This window comes from Scyliorhinus torazame, chromosome 16 (assembly GCF_047496885.1).
Source record: "Scyliorhinus torazame isolate Kashiwa2021f chromosome 16, sScyTor2.1, whole genome shotgun sequence".
Taxonomy (NCBI): domain Eukaryota; kingdom Metazoa; phylum Chordata; class Chondrichthyes; order Carcharhiniformes; family Scyliorhinidae; genus Scyliorhinus; species Scyliorhinus torazame.
The window spans coordinates 132,380,351-132,402,288 of record NC_092722.1 but is presented as its reverse complement, the minus strand read 5'-3'; the positions used below and the strand labels follow the sequence as shown (position 1 = coordinate 132,402,288).

At 45.0% G+C, this 21,938-nt stretch overlaps 1 protein-coding gene across 1 annotated transcript in view; it reads right to left on the bottom strand.

The window, feature by feature from the left end:
* Positions 1 to 21,938, bottom strand: part of cpeb3 (cytoplasmic polyadenylation element binding protein 3) — a 192,659-nt gene that overhangs the window by 5,524 nt on the left and 165,197 nt on the right.

The window sequence follows — 21,938 nt, the reverse complement described above, 5'->3', positions numbered from 1 at the left end:
ATTAAAAGCCCAAACCCTCAAAATTCCCAAATTCTTTTTGGTTTGTGCTATAGATCAAAACTGTTTCTTTGTTCTTTGATTTGAAAAGCCCAAACTTACCATTGTTAAAAATCAGGTTTCTAAATGTGCCACATGTTACATGACATCAATGTGTGCTGTATATTGTATCTGCCATTCTTTCATGAAAGCGATGCATGTTCAACTCTGCACTAATGTTAGCAGGTAAAGAAGCAATCTGCTTCATGAGTGCCAAGTCACTCATGGGCATTAAACACCACCACCTAAAGTACACTCTGTGCCCTTACTTCCTCCAAAATGTGTTTAATGCAAAGGAGTAGTGATTTGTTCCAGAAACATTCACACTAGGCTCTATATTATCTGACCCCAAACTCTTGCGGATCTATCCTATCAGTGAAACAAAACACAGATGTTGGCAGAAGGGCCCATCCAAGGTGCTGGATGATAAGTGCAACTTGATGGCTTTGCCAGTTGTTCCTCGACTAATTTGTAGGACAACTGTACAGATCTAGGTACCAGTCCCCAGATTTTACTCTAGATAGCTAGGATGAAATTACCCAAGTGCTGGTGTAATGGCTAGTTTGTTGTTGAAAAAGGCACGTGAATAGTTTTCACAAAGATAGCAGTTGGATGCGTTGTTTCAGCGGCTAAGTGCCGGCTCAAATGGAGAATTTACGGGTGTTTTACGATGCCAAAAATCAGCGCCGAACCCTCACCCATTCCGGGACAGGTGAGGGGCTAGCATCGACGCTGGGTGAAACCCCTGGCTCCTGCGCCGAAAATGGCTGAAGGATGGCCGGGTTCCTGGCTGCGCAGGCGCACGGCGTTGACACGCAGCGGTCGCACCATACAACATGGCGCCGACTGTGCATGGACCCAACCCACCATTCGCAACCCATAGGCCACCCCCCCCATCAGACCTCCCCAGTCCTCGCACGGATCCCGGACGATTGTAGTGGCTCTGGACACAGTCCGCAGCTGCCAAGCCAGGTTTCCGATAACTCAGACCACACATCACCCACGTAGTTGGGAACTCGGACCATCGGGGACGGAGCATCGCGGGAGGGCCTGCCGATGACACGCCAACACGTTGCCACTTCCGAGGGGACGGAGCATGGCTGACCAGCGTCAAATCGGTGCCTGCCCCGATTTGGTCGGAGTGGATTCTCCGCCCGATCACGATATCGGTGTCGGACAACGGAGAATTCCGCCCAGCATGTTTGCAAATTGTATGTGTACTTGAATGAATCTACATAAATATAATGAATCTACATAAATAAAATAGTAATAATCTTTATTAGTGTCATAAGTAGACTTACATTAACACAGCAATGATGTTACTGTGAAAAACCATTGCGTAAATGATGTTTCATTTTGGTTTGATGTATGACAAATAAGGTTATTGATATTAATTGATAGGGTGAGGCATAACCCACTCCGAGCTTTATATATTCAGTTTCATACAAGTCTGCTCAAAGATCCAGTTGAGTCAATGCCCAGAGGACAAAAACAGTGAAAGCACAAAGTTGTACCTTACCACCAACCTAGATCAATGGCATCCAGTTGATGTAATTACTCAGGTTTTTCAACAGCTTAATTACATCGTTCAAACACCCACACCTTAAATCTGGAAATTTGAATTTGCTTTAATTTTGAAATATTCAGATTGAATTGTTTAACCATATTCAACACAATTCGTTCACTGATCAAATCAGAACTCTGCTTCTAATCTACATGACAAGTCAAAAAACATGGAACAAATCATCTGATTTGATTTAAGGCCAGGAGTATGTCAGGATGCCATCAAATTCATTTACTTCAGCTAGGGAGCCAAAAGCATTGAAGTGACAAAGATGGAAGGTGCTGACAGCCACCACATTGTTGGATGTAACTTAAGCAATTGCAGAGCCTTCACACGCAACTCGCGTCCAGAGGCTTTAGGTCAGTAACATCCTGAAAGTGCTACTGTATCCAAGAGCCTGCTGCCACTCAGGAAACATTTAAATATAGTCTTATAAATGCAGTAAGACAAGCTCATCTTACAAGATGTCTAGGTGAAATAAACTGGTCTGCCTTACAGATCTTTTTTATTTCTCTTTAGTGCGGGCAATTATTTATTGGAAAGATATTGAATGATTGCAGCTAACCTTCAGTCAAAGTTAATGTGTGGCCTGCTGCTGTGGATTGACAGAAAACCTAGGAATGGATTTGATGGCGCAGTGGTTAGCACTGCTGCTCACGGCACTGAGAACCCGGGTTCGATCCCGGCCCCGGGTCAGTCCATGTGGAGTTTGCACATTCTCCCCATGTCTGCGTGGGCCTTGCCCCCACAACCCAAAGATGTGCAGATTAGGTGCATTGGCCACGCTAAATTGCCCCTTAATTGGAGAAAAATAATTGGGTAATCAAAATGTAAAAAAATGTTTTTTTTAAAAAAAGGAATGGATTCGGTGGTCAGCAGCAAACCAACCTTGTTCACAACTGACCTCAAAGAAACTGCCCAAAGATCTAGCCATCTCTGCGGCATGGGTTTCTCCTTTCCCTATTTCAGTTTAAATCTGGTGCCTTCAAGAAAGTGTCCTGCAGGCAGCACGGTGGCACAGTGGGTTAGCCCTGATGCCTCACGGCACCGAGGTCCCAGGTTCGATCCCGGCTCTGGGTCACTGTCCATGTGGAGTTTGCACATTCTCCACGTGCTTGTGTGGGTTTCACCTCCACAACCCAAAGATGTGCAGAATAAGTGGATTGGCCACGCTAAATTGCCCCTTTATTGGAAAAAATGAATTGGGTACTCTAAATTTATTTTTAAAAAAGAAAGTGTCCAGCAGAAGTAATTCGATCAAGCAGGGGAAACAGCCAACCACACTGAGAATGTTCTCAGACAGCAAACCAGGAATTAAAAGCTACTGAATCCCTTCACTTAAGTGTTAGAGAGAGCAAAGAACAAAATTAGGGAACATGCATATGATCAAGTGAAAAATATCAAACTTAACAAAACAATGTTAAAAATGTGGTAATTATCATATTGAAGGAAATTGACATTCAATAAATATAAAATTACTCTTTCAGAAGTGTTTACGTTCTTATTGTTCAATTACTTGTAATAGATAGCATTCTGATGGGACCTCAACAGTGCACCCACTGGAGAAATTTAGGAACATTGACAGAAATCTCTGGATTTGTGCGCATCGCTGTGCATGTGAAATCTCCAAAGGTTGCCGTTAGTTTCAGAGGAATAATATTAACATAACGAGGAACAGGAGTAGGCCATCTGGCCCCTCGAGCCTGCTCCGCCATTCAATGAGAACATGGCTGACCTTTGTGGACTCAGCTCCACTCTCCGGCCCGTACACCATATCCCCAAATCCCTTTATTCTTTAGAAAGGTATCTATCTTTTTCTTAAAGACGTTTAAAGAAGGAGCCTCAACTGCTTCACTGGGCAAGGAATTCCAGAGATTCACAACCCTTTGGGTGAAGAAGTTCCTCCTACACTCCGTCCTAAATCTACTTCCCCTTATTTTGAGGCTATGCCCCCTAGTTCTGCTTTCCCCGACCAGTGGAAACAACCTGCCCCCATCTATCCTATCTATTCCTGTCATAATTTTATATGTTTCAATAAGATCCCCCCGCATCCTTCTAAATTCCAATGAGTACAGTCCCAGTCTACTCAACCTCTCGTCATAATCTAATCCCCTCAACTCTGCTCTTGGCAAATTGGCAAATGTCAAAAGTGTCACCATAGTTAGCAATCGAAAATCCAGGCCTTAGGTTTTCTTATGACAGAATGCCATTACTGGAAATAGCACCGAATCAGAATGTTGGACCAATCTGCTAGCCTGTACACTTTCATTTCAATAAAATAAAATCAAAATACTACAGAAGCTGGAATTTGAAATGGATACATAAAATACAGGATAAACTCAGCAAGTCCGACAGCATCTATGGCGAGAGAAGCAGAGTTAACATTTTGAGTCCATAGGACTCTTCTTCAGAGTTAAAGAGAGAGAAATGTGATGGATTTTATATAGTTTAAGAGGGGATGGAAATTTCCTCTGATGATTTGGTGATAAGGGATTTCATTCACATGGTAGTGTAACATGTGTCATAAAATGGAGGCCGATTTGCATGATTGCGAATGTAATTTGGTAACGCAAGATAATCCAAGTACAACAACATTTTGGCATCTAAATCCCTAGATGTGGACAGCAGGTCACTTTGATATGGCTAGTTAATGGCAAAGAGATTACAGATCCATCGAGCTCCTTTAAAAACGTACAAATTTATCAATCACAACATTCTTCCATTCCCACAAACACAGGGATAAATACTGAAACATTCGCAAATTGCCTATTGCAACCATTGCATATGCAGTGTAACTATAGAACATAGAACATACAGTGCAGAAGGAGGCCATTCGGCCCATCGAGTCTGCACCGACCCACTTAAGCCCTCATTTCCACCCTATCCCCTCCCAACCTTTCTTGGTCACCAAGGACAATTTATCATGGCCAATCCACCTAACCTGCACATCTTTGGACTATGGGAGGAAACCGGAGCACCCGGAGGAAACCCACGCAGACACGGGGAGAACGTGCAGACTCCACACAGACAGTGGCCCAGCGGGGAATACGAACCTGGGACCCTGGTGCAGACTCCACACAGACAGTGGCCCAGCGGGGAATACGAACCTGGGACCCTGGTGCAGACTCCACACAGACAGTGGCCCAGCGGGGAATACGAACCTGGGACCCTGGCTCTGTGAAGCCACAGTGCTATCTACTTGTGCTTTACCGTGCTATCTATGCTCTATACCAGCAGCTCCCAGATGGGGTCACAGAAACAACGAATATGGTTACAATGGATAAAATATGGTAATGAGTTGCAAGGCAAAGCACAAGATGTGACACCATACATATTACTTTTAAAGTTGGAATCAAGTCTCATCAATTATATTTCTGTGTGACATCTACTACAGAGATAGTGGATGTACTGGTAGTAATCCCCAGAGGATTGGAAAACTGCTGATATAACACATTTATTCAAAAAGGAGGGGAAACAAAAAACAAGTAACTATAGGCTAGTTAGCTTAACTTGTCATTGGAAAAATGTTAGAGTCCATTATTTTTAAAATTTAAAGTGTCTAATTCTTTTTTTTCCAAATAAGGGACAATTTAACATGGCCAATTCACCTACCCTGCACATCTTTGGGTTGGGGGGGGGGGGGGGTGGTTGGGAAAGAGAGACGCCCACACAGACACAGGGAAATTGTGCAAACTCCACACGGACAGTGACCCAGGGCCAAGATCGAACCCGGGTCCTCAGCGCAGTGGCTAACCACTCGCGGCCGTTACAGTCCATTATAAAGGATGTAATAGCAGAGCATTTAGAAACGCAGAATATAATCAAGCAGAGTCAGCATGGCTTCATGAAGGGGAAATCTTGCCTGACAAATTTATTAGAATTCTTTGAAGTGGTAATGAACAGGATAGATAAAGGGGAACTAGTAGATGAAATATACTTGGATTTCCAAAAATCGTTCGATAAGGTAATGCACTAAAGGCTATTTAAGATAAGGGCCCTTGGTGTTGGGGTAATATATTAGCTTGGATAGAGGATTGGCTAACTCACAGAAGTCAGAGTTGGGATTCGAGGAGCATTTTCAGGATGGCAACCTGTAACTAGTGGAGTGTCACAGGGGTCTGTGCTGGGGCCACTATTATACACAATATATATTAATAACTTGGACAAAGGAAGTAAATGCACTATTGCCAAGTTTGCGGATGACACAAAAATAGGTGAGGGGTCAAGCAGTGAGGATAACATAAAGGGTCTACAGAGGGATATAGACAGGTTAAGTGAGTGGGCAAATACTTGGCAGATGGAATATAATACAGAAAAATGTGAAGTTATGCACTTTGGTAGGAAGAATAAAGGAGCTGAATATTATTTAAATGGAGAAAATCTGCAGAAAGCTGCAGCACAGAGGGATTTTGGGGGGTCATCATGCATAAATCACAAAAATCTAGCATCCAAGTTCAGCAGGTAATTGGGAAGACAAATGGAACATTGGCCATTATTCCAAAGGGAATGAAGTATAAAAATATGGAAGTCCTACTAAGACTATATAAAGCACTAGTTAGACCACAACTGGAATACCGTGAACAATTTTGGTCTCCTTACCTCAGGAAAGATATACTGGCATTGAAGGCAATCTAGAGAATGTTCTCTAGGTTGATCCCAGGTATAGGGATTTTATTATGAGGAGTGGGTGAGTAGATTGAGCCTGTACTCACTGGAGTTTAGAGGAATGAGAGGCGATCTTATTGAGACATATAGGATTTTCAGGGGGCTTGATAAGATAGATGTTGAGAGGATGTTTCCTCTTGTGGGTGAGTCTAGGACCAGAGGGCATAACCTCAGAGTAAGGGGTCGTCTGTTTAAGACAGATGAGGAATTTCTTCTCTCAGAGGATAGCAAACCTGTAGAATTCTTTACCACAGAAAAATGAGAGGCTGGGTTGTTAAGTATGTTCAAGGCTGAGATAGACAGATTTTTAATCAAGGGTTATGGGGATAAGGCAGCAAACTGGAGTTGAGGATGATCACATCAGCCATGATTTCATTGAGTGAAGTAGACCCAATGGGCCGAGTGGACTACTTCTGCTCTTCCGTCTTATTCTGTTATCAGTAGGCCACACCCCATCTGGTCAATGTATTGAATTCATTGAATCCTTAGTACAGAAGGAGGCCATTCTGCCCATACAGTCTGCCCTTTGAAAGAGCACCATACCTAGGTCCTAGGCCTACTCGCCCATCCTATCTCTACAATCCCTTCTAACCTTTGGACAATAAGGAACAATTTAGTGTGGCCGATTCACCTAACCTGCACATCTTTGGACTGTGGGAGGAAACCGGAGCACCCAGAGGAAACCCATGTAGGTATGGGGAGAACATACAAACTCTCAGTCACCCAAGGTCGGAATCAAACCAGAGTCCCTGGCACTGTGAAGCAGCAGTGCTAACCACCGTGCCATCATGTCTGCAATTCTGGGGATTGCATTTGTTTCTAGTTACTTCTGTAGTCAAATGAAGATTATTTCTATAATATAATTGGATGAATTGCCATTCAAGCAAAAATTTGTCATGGACTACACCAGAATTCAAAGTGGGAGCACATTTGCAAAACGATAAAATAAAAGAAAAGATAAAACCCGGAAGCCAAGCATGACGCTACTTTGCTCCAAAGTGATCAAACAATGCACACCTCAGGCCCAGGCTGTGCTCCCCTCCTCTAAGCTACATCATGCACTATTACCTAACAATGCAGACACGAGGCCCATCCTGTGCTCCCTTCCTCCAAGTCTGCACCATGTGCCGAACAACATTGACATGAGACCCAAATGATATTGTCCCAGCCTTCATCCTGCCCGTCTCTTGATCTCTCTCCAGACCTTGGGCTTCTGCCCATGGCCACTTCACTGAATCTTGAAGCATTCCCCAACCATTCCGCTGTTGAGCTGTGACCTTTCTGAGCCCAACCCTATCACCCTGGAACTGTGGAATGATCTAGGTCGAAAATCAACCACCTCAACACACTCAGTCTGAAATTCTGATGCTTCCTGTCCAAGGTCCATAAGCTGGGGCATCTCAGATGAAGTAAAAGCAAAATACTGCAGATGCCAGAAATCTGAACCAAAAACAGAACATGGTTCCGATGAAAAGTCACGCTGGACTTCGGTCTTTCTCGCCACAGATGCTGCCAGGCTTGCTTAACTCAGTTGAAGTAATGGATTGGGGAGTAAATAAAATAACGTACTTCAAAAACATAGATGTTCATATTTACATGATAGTTTATATGATGACCCACAATACACAAACTTTAATAATTACATATGGAATGTTACGGTGCTACCTTTTTGCCATTTCGTTTTTGTTAGCACCTGGGATCACATTAATTTCCAGATGTTAAAATGGAATTACATTGGAAAATAGTTTGGGAAGTGCTACTCTTTAACACTTATGCTTACTGAGCCAGCCATATCTTTGTCACTTTTCACAACATTGCGGGTAGTGCCATTATGGGCAATGACCTTTAGTTGACTTAAAGGAAAATGCTAAAATAAAGTGAGTTTGGGCACAATTTTAATGACAAACCTTAGGTTTAAAAAAAAATAGGTGGCATCAAGTTTTGCTCCATAATATAATGACATTGGCTGGAGTAAAACCTTTCACTGTATTAAATTAAATGGAAGGATATATTAAGCATCCTGCATCATGAACAATGTGTTGTTTGAAAAATCCTACTTACTGCATATTTTAAAGCTAAGTCTTTAACATTGTGTGGAGAGAACAAATAATTAATCATTTAGAAAAACGCTTGACAAAAATCAGATGCACGGTGTTTCTGGAGCATTGTTTACTGTATTACACAATCTCCTTATTTAACGAAGGATCTAAATGCATAGGAGTTCAGAGGTTTACTAGACTGGAATGGGAGTGTTGTCTTAGGAGGAAAGGCTGGGCAGGCTGGGCTTGTGTCCACTGAAGCTTAGAAGAGTAAGAGGCAACTTGAAATATACAAGATCCTGAGAAGTGTTGACAGGGCTCTTGTGGGAAAATCTAGGATTCGGGTCACTGTTTAAAATAGAACTAGGAATGATGCAAGAAGAGGTTTATCATCCAGAGAGTGGTTAATACTTGGAGTGATCTGCCAACCAGATAGTGGAGCTATAAGTGCCATATATGAAAGGACAAAATGAACACATGTAATAAAGAATAATGAGTGAAGAGAGATTCATATATCTTCCCAAATTGGGCTATTGCCAATACAATACGAGCCAAACAGGGCATATGCAAGCAAAATTATTTCACATGCAGAGTAACAGCACAAAATGAAAGTCATCACCAAATACATTTTTACAGCAGCAAAGGTTTAACAGAAAAATGATATACGGTAGCCAAATTACACTCCAATTTAACTAATCTGCACTATATTGAATATTAGGCACCAGTGTAAGCCTGGCAGTTTTAACAGCTAAGGCAGCAATAAAGAAAACCCTGGAATCCAAAATACATCAAGGAAATAACTCCATTTTCACTGAACACAATAAGCTGAACCTAATTACAGGAATATTGAAGCAGATTCAGTAGCCAAGTTACCCCTGTTTGAATCACTGGACGCTGAAAATCAGAAATCCACAATATAGGTGGTAGACATTTTTGTGAATGTGTTCACAATGCAAGAATGTATAGCAAATTGACCAGACAGCATAAGTAAAGAGGAATTATTATTTAATTCAACTCACTCTTGCAAGGCAAATGTAGCAACATCAGAGACACTTCTAATAATAATAATCGCTTATTGTCACAAGTAGGCTTCAATGAAGTTACTGAGAAAAGCCCCCAATCGCCACATTCCGGCGCCTATTCGGGGAGGCCAGTACAGGAATTGAACCCGCGCTGCTGGCATTGTTCTGCATTACAAGCCAGAAGTTTAGCCCACTATGCTAAACCAGCCCCTGGCCCAAGCCCTAGCCACTGGAGTCTGTGAGTTGTAGAAGGTGAGATGTTCACAATGGAGTTCCATGTGAATAGCACAAGAGGAGCAGAGATGTAGCAGGCACTAAATGTTTGGCTACAAAACCTTACATCTACACATCTATTAAATTTGATGCATCTGATATTTCTGGATGATATTTAACCAGGCAGGGTTTCAAAATCAGCAAGGAGACGTAATTAAAAGCAAATCATTGCGGATGCTGGAATCTGAAACCAAAAGAGAAGATGCTGGAAAATCTCAGCAGATCTGGCAGCATCTGTAGGGAGAGAAAAGAGCTAATGTTTCGAGTCTATATGACCCTTTGTCAAAGGAGGCTTAATTGTTGCTGTCCTATGTCTTTTATGCAGTCTTTCATGTTCATGTTTTCCTGCTTGCAAGATGAACATCCACTGAAAATCTTTTGTAAAAGAATTTGCTCAAGTTTGACTTTCACCTCAACCAGCAGTTCAAGTGGAAAAGGGGCTGTGGCTTTCCGATCAGTTTTGTCTAATGGAAGGGAGAGTTGGCCCTAACTGGTCACTTTCCTTATGGGTTTAGAAGCCGGATGCACATTTGGGGGCACTGCCACCAACGACCCCTTAAAAAGAAAATTTAGGGACCCTCCACCCAGTTTTCAAATCAGGAGGCTCTTCCAAAACAACCTCCCCGGGACATAGCCAGGAACCAGGATTCAGTCTCAAGAACAGAGGACGCTGGGAAAAATTCAGCAGGTCACCTAGCATCTATCAGGAGAGAAACAGGGTTAATGTTTTGAGTCATGGACCCTTTGTCAGAACTGAAAGGAGGGAGAATATAGAAACTGCATTGCCTCTGCAACATTATGTCCCTGTGTACTGCTCAGCGAACTGTTCTCCCTGGCTTCAAGTGAGAAAATAATCTTAGCACACCGTCAAGGCCCTCTGCCTCGACTCCAGCCAATTCCAACCCAGAGTTAAAATCAGGGCCTACGATTCAGAACAGTAACTCAAAATTGCACCGTTTTTCATTATTTCTGAAAGGAATAAATGCTGGTAAAATGGCAAGTATTAAATAAATCTTAAAGTTATTGAGCACACAAACTTTGATAAATTAAGGTAGAGAAGTTACTTATTTTTTTGAAAGGGGTTAGCACAAAGGAACGCATGTTTCATGTCAATCTCTCCAAAAAGCCAAAAGCAGTCACATGGATTACTGCAAATCAGAACTGCAAAGGAATTGACACCCTTCTCCTTTAGCAACAAACTAAATTAGAAAGAACAAAGCTGTTACTGTACTGAACTACATTAATTTCCAGATCTAGAGGAGTGGCTTTTTACATTTCCTCGCTAACATATTTCTTGTTTGAAGATTTTCAGATTTATAATCCAGTTTGAATTGGCAAAAAAACAGATCATTTAATTAACGTAAAATCTAAAAAGAACTCACTTCAAAAAGTTTCTGCGAATTTACTGAAATATGCAGCCGCTATCCATATGAAAATTAAAATTAGATGCTTAAAGAGGCCTTCTAACACCAAGGACAATAATGATCTAATGGGTTGGTGGAATGGGCTCAAAAGGCCTACTCCGGTTCCTCTTTTCCTCTCATTCCAAAACCCAGACTTCAGCTTTTCCTGAGCGTGCACTAAGTCAACAGCAAATTAAAACGGCGAATGCCTCTGTTGTTGGTGTCAGCCAATGCCATTTACACAAGCTTCCTGCTCGAAAATGTACTGGGTACACGCGATTGCTACAAGGCCCATGGTGCTGTTGTCAAATTTCATCATGAATAAATGAACTGGCTTTGTTACAACAGTGAACTTTTGCTTCTTGAATGAAACATAACAACAAACAGATTTACGGCACAGAAGGAGGCCATTCGGCTTGCCCCAGTTGGTTTAATCCCACCTTGGTCTGTTAGGTGACAGTGAACTTCCAAGTGTGGTATTTTAATTAAAATATGATGCGGGTTTCTGACTCTACCACCAATACAGGCATTAAATTCCAAATCCTCACCATCCTCTGGATGAAATGATAATTCCTCTACTTCCCTCCAATTCTTTTACCAATTCTTTTAAATCCCCTTGGTATTGACCTCTCTGCTAATGGAATTAGGCCCCTCCTACCCACCCTCTCTGGGTCCCTCATAATAACTTTATACACCTAAACTAATCTCCCTTCCCCTTCACCTCTTCTGTTCCAAAGAAAACAACTCTTTCCTCATAGCTAAAATTCCTGGCAACATTCTCTTAAATCTTCTCCATACCCCCTCGTGTGCGATCATGCCTGTCCTGTGATGTCACAACAAGAACTGTACGCAGTACCCTAGCTCCAGTCCAACTAGTATTTTATACAGTTCTAGCATAGTCTTCCTGCCCTTATATTCTAGGCCTCAGCCATATGCCTTCTGAAACACCTTATCCACTTTATCCAAAAGCTTTCAGGTATCCGTGGATCTACACTACAAAGTCCCTCTAAGTCCCTTCAGCTCGGTTCAACAAAAAAATGCTGGTCTTATGTTTTCTTTTCTTTGCCCACACCGGTTACTTTTGAGGATAACGTTAAACGATGCCTCAACTCTTTTTAAAAGTTATATTTAAAGATGCAACTTCTTGGATGCTATTGTTAAGATGGTATACCTGCTGATAACAAAGTACATGAACATTTTACAGATCTGTAGAAAAAGTTTATACACTTGGGAAATTGATAAACAAAACAATAGCATAAAGCTAAACCTACATTGTAGCCACCTTCTGGGTTCCATCAAACTATATATAAATCTCCATAAAGGGGTGCAAGGACCATACGGACACATGAAGAACATGTTAAGGAAGTTGGTTTCTGACAACGTTACACAAGATTATACAGAAAGTACAGCACAGAAACAAGCTATTCAACCAAACGGTCAATGTCAGTGCTTATGCTCCACGTTTCTTCCCACCTTACTACATTTAACCCCATCATCATAACCTCCTATTCCTTTCTCCTTCTTGTACTCCTCTAATTTCCCCTTCTTTTATCTTATGGATAAAATAATATACTTATTTTAAATAAATACACGGTTGTTCTTAGACTTTGATCGATAAGCAATTTCAACAAAATGTCTGTTCCGATAGTGTAACAAAAATTCTAATCCTGTAATGTCAAATAAGCCTTAATGCTTATTTTTAAGCAAAAAATAATATTTTACTTGCATTTCATTAGTGAATTATTGGTATTAAATGAAAATGAACTAGATTAAGGCTCCGTTGAACATAAAATCTCAATTCTGAAATAATCCTCACGAACGAAAATCTGTATACATTACATGTAAATAAGCATTAGTTTATCTTTCAGAATTCCTTGCTTTCAGATAGAATCATTTTTTGATAAAATTTTAATCAACTAGCGGTCACTACGTGCACTAAGTGTGTATTCCTAAACGTAACGTAAGATACCTTCAGTTAAAACAGATTGTTTGCATACTTCAGCAATACTGGAGTCCTACATCTCATATCAGCAAACAGATATTACTTTTAGGTTGCAGACAACAATATCAGCCGTGGCCCAGTTGGTGGCACCCTTGCCTCGGAATCAAAGGCTTCATTTCAAACCCCAATCCAAAGACTTGAGCATACGAGTCAGGATGACACTTCAGTGCAGTATTGAGTGTGCGCTACAATGGGCTCTTTTTTGAGTTGGTTGTTACCTGAAGCCAGGTCTTCCCCTTCACTTAAATGCAAAAGATCCCATGGCATTTTTAGCATTAATTTGAAGAAAAATAGAGTCCTCCCAGATGTCCTGGCTAATAATCCCTCAATCAACATCACTAAAACAGCTGGTTCAGTCATTTATTTTACTGCTGTTTGTGTGATGTGGCTTGTACTCAAAGTGTTTCCTATACTTCAAAAGTACTTCATTGGCTCTATATTGCTTTGGGACATCTGATGAAATGAATACATGCAAATATTTCTTTGTATATTTTCTTTTATGCACTGTATCTCTGTATCTGATAATTTCTTGGCTGTATATAATTCAAACCTAAAGCAAACCCACTTATTTCCACTTCAGTCCATCTAGTCTGTTCCGTAGATAACAGTTTTATGATGAAAAGGATGGAGCTGTTCTATTTAACTTTTGCCACTTGAAATAAAATTATAAAGCGAAATGCAGTAACATTATTCTTACCACAGGAACATTAACTCACAAGAAAATAAATTCATAACTGATCTTAGGAAAATACTGTATTCAAAAGAGTAATGGGTCTTTGGGAGAACCCACGAAGACATGAGGTGAGACATGCAGTTGGACAGGAGGCTGGTTCAGGCGGAGTGTGCATAATGGTCTGCTCCAGCACTCGATTGTTTTCTCTCATGCAAACCAGAAATTTTACCTCGGACAATTAATGTGCGCTATACAACACAAAATAATGAAGGTTGAAAACAGGGCAGATGAGGGAAAACAGGTACACTTGTGGTCTTGGAAACCGTCCTCGTCTATTTTTCCACCTCAAATTCCCAAGCATTATAAATCATTTACATTTAATCAAAGTGGTAACATCAGACCAGCTGCTCACTGTTACAAGAAATAGAACAACGTGAAGAAAACAACGTCTGCAAAACCAACCATTAATGAAGTTCTGACAGAATGGACCCAATGTTAATTATTTATTTGATAAATCGTTAAACTATGGTCAAGTGCTAGAAAATGGGATTAGAATAGTTAGGTGATTGTTTTTGACTGGCCCATGGGTTTTTCTGTGCTGTAGATCTCGAAGACTCTTAACCATTAATCAACTGAAGAGAAAATAAAAGCAGCAGCTAAAGTTAATTATCATTTCAATATTTGTGCCCCCCTGCACTCAAAAACAAAATCATTTCTGACTTGAAAGATAATTGCAGCTCAGCCAGTGGTGTTCATCACTTCAGGGTCTCTAACACTTGAGAACAACCCCAAATTTCCTCAACAACTTTGATTTGTATAGTGTCCTTAATGCAATAAAAATATCCCAAGGTGCTTCACTGGAGCATGGTTTTAAAAAAAACCTGGCGAAGCTACAACACAGGACTACTTGTGTGCCAAACAGCACAAGCAGCAAGTAATCGACAGAGCTAAGCGATTCCACAATTAACACATCAGATCTATGCTCGGCAGTCCTGCCACATCCAGCTGTGAATGGTGGCAGACAATTAAACGACTCACTGGAGGCAGCTCCACAAATGTCCCCATCCTCAATGATGGAGGAGCCTACCACATCTGTGCAAAAGACAAGGCTGAGGCATTCACAACAATCTTCAGCCAGAAGTGTGGTGTGGTTGATCCATCTGGAGTCCCTCAGCTTCACAGGTATTGGTCTTCAGCCATTACAATTCACTCCACGTGATATGAAAAATGGCTGAAGGCATTGGATACTGCATAGACTATGGGCCCTGACAATATCCTGGCAACAGTACTGAAGACTTGTGCTCCAGAACGTGCCGCACATTTCACAAGCTGTTCCAGTACAGCTACAACACTGGAAATTGCCCAGGTATGCCCTGGACACAAGAAACAGGACAAATCCAACCCAGCCAATTAATGACCTATCAGTTGACTCTCCATCATCTGCAAAGGGATGGAAGGAGTCATCAATAGTGCTATCAAGACGCACTTACTCAGCAATAACCGGCTCACGGACACTCAGTTTGGTTTTCCGCCAGGGTTTCTCAGCTCCTGACCGCATTACAGCCTTGGTTCAAACATGGACAAAAGAGCTGAATGCGACAGTTGAGGCGAGAGTGACTGTCCTTGCCATCATGGCAGCATTTGACTGAGTATGGCATGAACGAGTCCTAGTTAAACTGGGGTCAATGGAAATCAGGGGGGAAACTCTCCACTGGCTGGAACCATATCTGGCACAAAGGAAGATGGTTGTGGTGGTTAAAGGTCAATCATCTCAGCTCCAGGACATCATTGGAGGAGTTCCTCAGGCTAGTATCCAACGCCCCAACATCTTCAGTTGCCTCATCAATGATCTCCCTTCCATCATAAGGTCAGAGTAGGGATGTTCACAGATGACTGCACAATGTTCAGCACCATCCTTCGGAACATTCAGCGACTCCTCAGATAATGAAGCAGTCCATGTCCAAATGCAGCAAGCCCTGGACAATATCCAGGCTTGGGCTGACAAGTGGCAAGTTACTTTCGCGCTACACAAGTGCCAGGTAATGACCATCTCGTACAAGAGAGGATTTAACCATTGCCCCTTGACAGTCAAAGGAATTACCATTGCTGAATCCCCCTCAATTAACTTCCTGGGGGTTTGTACATTCTCCCAGTGTTTGCGTGGTTTCGCCTCCACAGCCCAAAGATGTGCAGGCTAGATGGATTGGCCACACTGCATTTCCCCTTAATTAGAAAAAATAAATTGGGTACTCTAAATTTATTTTAAAAAATGAAGCTAGGACAAAGTAGTCCACTTGATTGCCACCCCTTCCACAAGCATTTAATCACTCCACCACCGACGAACAGTGGCAGCCGTGTGTACCACCTACAACTGGCATTGTCAAACTCAGGGGTGCGACCCACAGGTGGGTCGCGGGCGGGTGTCGGGAGGGTCGCAGAGCCGTCCGTCACGGCACTCCCGATCGCGCAAATCAGCGTGCAACAGCCGGCTGTTAAGAACGTCAGCTGCAAGCGGCCTTCAAAATGGCTGCGAACATGTGAAGAAAATGCGGCCGCACTGCGCATGCGTGCCCGACCATCGGCCGATGATCGGGCACGCATGCGCAGTGCGGCTGCTTTTTAAAAAAATATAAATGGTCGCAGCTTTTTGTTTTACAAGTTGGGGGGGGGGTTTACTCATTTAATTTTTTTTTTCCATTTTTTAAAATTCATTTTATTTTTATTTACAAGTTCGGGGGGGGGGGTTTTACTCATTTAATTTTTATTTTTTTTCCTTTTTTAATTCATTTTATTTTTACTTACAAGTTCGGGGGGGTTTTATTTGATACAATTTTAAAGGAAAAAACTCCATTATTTCCGACACCAGAAGGCTTCACCATCATCCAACAGGTTAAATTGGAGGAGCGTGTACGAGGGCCAAAGGCCCAAAACCATTTCCTCCATTTTTGTCAGCAGCAAACAAGGTAAGAGAAAATGGTGGATCGCGCAGGTCGGCCGGGGTGGGTCGCGAAGGTCGGCCGGGTTGGGTCCCGAAGGTTCGCCGGTTGGTAAAAATTGGTCCCTGGAAAAAAGTTTGAAGAACACTGATCTACAAGATGCATTGCAGGAACTCGCCAAGATTTCTTAGGCAGCAATTTCCAAACCCATGGCCACTACCATCTAGAAGGACAAGTGCATATACCTGGGAACTCCACTACCTGGAGGTTCCCCTCCAAGTCATACCATCCTGACTTGGTAATATATCGCCGTATCTTCACTGTCACTGGGTCAAAATCCTGGAACTCCCTCCCCAACAGCACACACACCATAAATTAATTTTTTTTAAACATGGCACCGAGCCACATAAGGAGACAATTGTTCTCCTTTGACAAAACTTAGGCAAAGAGCTAGGTTTTAATGAGTGTCTGAAAAGAAAGAAAGCTTGGTAGAGAAGTTCAGGGGGATGGGGGTGCTGCATAGTTTAGGTCAGGGCAGTTAAAGGCAGAGCCACTAATGGTAGAACCATTGTAATCAGGGATGCACAAGGGGGGACTTCCGGTTGCGGCGATGACCAGCTAAGCCGCACGTTTCGGCGGCTCCAGCTTAAACGGACCTTCGGGCTCTTTTAAGAGCCCCAACGGGAAATTCTTTCGTGACTAAACCCGGTGTGGGGTGAGGCAACAGGGAGTCCCCCCAGTGGAAAAGAAAAATGCCGGCGGCGGCGGCCAGATCTCGGAGAATCCTCGAGGGCAGCGGCAGAAGAAAGAAAGGAGCAAGATGGCGTCGGAGGGAGCCCAGGCGACATGGGGACCAGACCAGGATGAATTTTTAAGACGGTGTGTGGAGCTGCTCAAGGAGGAGGTGCTGGCCCCGATGCTACAGGCAATCGAGGGGCTTAAAGAGACACAAAAGGCCCAGGAGATAGAGCTCCGTGTGGTGGAGCAGAAGGTAACGGACAACGAGGACGAGATCCTGGGCCTAGCAGTCAAAATGCAGACGCACGAGGCGCTCCATAAGAAGTGCATCGAAAGGATTGAAGTCCTGGAAAACAAATCAAGGAGAAAAAACCTCCGGATCCTGGGTCTTCTCAAGGGAGTGGAAGGAGCTGATGGCGGGGCTTACGCGAGCACGATGCTACGCTCGCTAATGGGAGCTGAGGCCCCCTCGGGCCCCTTGGAAGTGGAAGGGGCCCAGCGGGTCCCTGCGAGGAGACCAAAGGCTGGAGAACCACCTAGGGCGATGAGCGTGCAATTTCACTGCTTCAATGATAGAGAGGTGGTTCTGAGATGAAGTTACGAAGTAGCAGATGGGAGAATGCGGTGATACGAATGTATCAGGATTGGAGTGCGGAGGCGGCAAGAAGGAGGGCGAGTTTCAATAGAGCCAAGGAGGTGCTGCATAAGAAGAAAGTGAAGTTCGGGATGTTGCAGCCGGCGCGATTGTGGGTCACGCACCAGGACAGACATTACTATTTTGAAACGTCGGAAGAAGCATGGACCTTCATTCAAAAAGAGAAACTGGACCAGAACTGAGGGACTGGTGTATAGAGGTGTAAATTGGGGAGGGGGAGACACTGAGAAATGTGGGCGCAGGTGGGGGGGGGGGGGGGGGGAAAAGAAGAGACACAGGCGGGGGACGGGGAATAGGAGCGGGGCGGTAGGGGGAGCTGCGCCATGGGGGGCGGGATGGCTCTAGAAAGCGCGGGGTTTCTTTTTCTTTTCCCGTGCCAGAGACATCATGGCGGGAAGATAGGTGCAAGGAGGATGGGAGTTCCTCACACGGGGGGGGGGGGGGGTCGGGGGGGGTCAAGGATAGAGCGGGAGAAGCCGGAGTCAGTTGAAGTCAGCTGACTTTCGGAAGCAATATGGGGGGAGTAACCATGCTAGATGGGGATCTAGCGGCGGGAAGGGGGGGACAACTGGGTTGCTGCTGCGGAGATCGAAAGGGAGCTGGTAAGAGAAAAGGTGGTCGAGGCGGGAATGCGCCGCCTGGGGGGGCGGGTGGGCGCGCGGAACCGGGACGTGGGGCTGGCCCAGAGAGGGTGATGGCTAGTCGACAGGGGAGGGGGGGGGGGCAGCCCCCCAGTCCGGCTGATCACGTGGAGCGTGAGAGGCCTAAATGGGCCGATTAAGAGGGCCCGAGTGTTCGCGCACTGAAAGGGGCTGAAGGCAGACGTGGCCATGCTTCAAGAGACGCATCTGAAGGTGGCGGACCAGGTTAGTTTAAGGAAAGGATGGGTGGGACAGGTGTTCCACTCAGGGCTGTATGCAAAGAATAGAGGGGTAGCCATATTGGTGGGGAAATGGGTGTCGTTCAAGGCTAGGAACATTGTAGCGGACAGCGGGGGCAGATATGTGATGGTGAGTGGCAGACTGCAGGGAATGGAGGTCGTGCTGGTCAACGTATATGCCCCGAACTGGGATGATGCGGGATTTATGAAGCGGATGCTGGGACGCATCCCGGACCTGGAGGTAGGAAACCTGGTAATGGGTGGGGGGGGGGGGGGACTTCAACACCATGCTAGACCCAGTGTTAGATAGATCTAGATCCAGGACCGGAAGAAGGCCGGCAGCGGACAAGGTGCTTAGGGGGTTTATGGACCAAATGGGGGGAGTAGATCAGTGGAGATTTGCTAGGCCGCTGGCCAAAGAGTTCTCCTTTTTCTCCCACGTCCATAAGGTATACTCCCGGATAGATTTCTTCGTTTTGGGAAGGTCACTGATTTCGAGGGTGGAAGGAACGGCGTACTCGGCCATAGCTGTTTAAGACGCAGGGGCAGCACGGTAGCCTTGTGGATAGCACAATTGCTTCACAGCTCCAGGGTCCCAGGTTCGATTCTGGTTTGGGTCACTGTGCGGAGTCTGCACATCCTCCCCGTGTGTGCGTGGGTTTCCTCCCACAGTCCAAAGATGTGCGGGTTAGGTGAATTGGCCATGATAAATTGCCCTTTGTGTCCAAAATTGCCCTTAGTGTTGGATGGGGTTACTGGGTTATGGGGATAGGGTGGCGGTGTTGACCTTGGGTAGGGTGCTTTTTCCAAGAGCCGGTGCAGACTCGATGGGCCGAATGGCCTCCTTCTGCACTGTAAATTCTATGAGACCATGCCCCACATTGGGTGGATCTGGAACTAGGAGAGGAGAGGATCTGGAACTAGGAGAGGAGAGAGAGCAGTGTCCACTCTGGCGACTGGATGTGGGATTATTGGCGGATGAGGGAGTCTGTGGAAGAACGATGATGGGGAGGTCCGAGTGGGGGGTAGTACGGGAAGCGCTGAAGACGGTGGTCAGGGGGGAGTTGATCTCCATCAGGGCTCACAAGGGGAAAACAGAGGCCAAAGAAAGGGAAAGATTACTGGGGGAAATTTTGAGTGTGGATAAAAAATATGCGGAGGCCCCGGACGAAGGACTATACAGGGAGAGGTGACGACTCCAGACGGAGTGCGACCTGCTGACCACAGGAAAGGCAGAGGCACAGTGGAGGAAGGCACAGGGGATGAGATATGAATATGGGGAAAAGGCGAGTCGCCTGTTGGCCCACCAGCTTCGAAAGAGAAATAGGGGGAGTTAGGGATGAAACGGGAACCACGGTGCGGAGAGCAGCGAAGGTAAATGAGGTGTTCAAGACCTTTTATGAGAGGTTATATAGGTCCCAACCCCCGGAGGGAAAAGAGGGGATGCAGCAGTTTCTGGACCAACTAAGGTTCCCGAGGGTGGAGGAGGAGGTGGCAGGCCTGGGGGCGCCAATTGGGGTGGACGAGGTGACCAAAGGGCTGGGGAACATGCAGGCAGGGAAGGCCCCGGGACCCGACGGGTTCCCCGTGGAATTTTATGGGAAATATGTGGACTTGTTGGCCCCGCTGCTGGTAAGAACCTTTAACGAGGCCAGAGAAGGGGGGACCCTACCTCCGACAATGTCGGAGGCGACGATATCACTAATCCTGAAGCGAGATAAAGACCCGCTGCAATGCGGGTCTTATAGGCCTATCTCACTCCTAAATGTGGACGCCAAGTTGCTGGCAAAAGTGCTGACAATGAGGATAGAGGATTGTGTCCCGGGGGTGGTGCACGAAGATCAGACAGGGTTCGTAAAGGGGAGACAATTGAATGTCAACGTGCGACGGCTATTGGGGTGATAATGATGCCCCCAGCAGAGGGGGAGGCAGAGATAGGGGCGGCAATGGATGCAGAGAAGGCATTTGGTAGGGTAGAGTGGGAGTATCTATGGGAGGTGCTGAGGAGGTTTGGGCTCGGGGAGGGGTTTGTCAGCTGGGTTAAACTCCTCTATGGGGCCCCAATGGCAAGTGTAGTCACAAATCGGCAAAGGTCGGAGTATTTTCGACTACATAGGGGAACAAGACAGGGATGCCCGCTGTCCCCATTACTGTTCGCGCTGGCAATTGAACCACTGGCCATAGTGCTGAGAGACTCCAGGAAATGGAGAGGGGTGGTTAGAGGGGGAGAGGAATATCAAGTGTCACTCTACGCGGATGACCTACTGCTGTATGTGGCGGATCCAGTGGGGGGGATGACAGAGGTTATGCAGATATTGAGGGAGTTTGGAGATTTCTCGGGATATAGGCTTAACATGGGAAAGAGTGAGCTTTTCGTAATACACCCTGGGGACCAGAGTAGAGGGATAGATGGCCTGCCGCTAAGGAGAGTGGAAAGAAACTTCCGATACCTGGGGATTCAGATAGCCAGGAGCTGGGGAATCTTACACAGACTCAATCTGACTCGGCTGTTGGAGCAAATGAAAGAGGATTTCAAAAGGTGGGATATGCAGCCGCTGTCACTGGCGGGCAGAGTGCAGGCAATTAAGATGATGGTCCTCCCGAAGTTCCGATTTGTGTTCCAATGTCTCCCTATATTGATCACTAAGGCGTTTTTCAAAAAAATAGATAGGAGCATCATGAGTTTCGTGTGGGCAGGGAAGGCCCCGAGGGTAAGGAGGGGGGTCCTGCAATGTAGCAGAGACAGAGGGGGACTGGCGTTGCCGAATTTGGGCGACTACTACTGGGCCGCCAACGTGGCGATGATCCGTAAGTGTATGATAGAGGGAGAGGGGGCGGCGTGGAAAAGGCTGGAGATAGCGTCCTGCAAAGGAACGAGCTTAAAAGCGCTGGTGACGGCGCCACTACCGCTCTCCCTGAAAAAGTTTACCACAAACTCAGTGGTGGCGGCAACATTAAGTATCTGGGGGCAATGGAGGCGACAGAGGGGTGTGTTGGGAGCCTCGGTGTGGTCCCCGATCAGGAACAACCATAGGTTTGCCCCAGGGAGGTT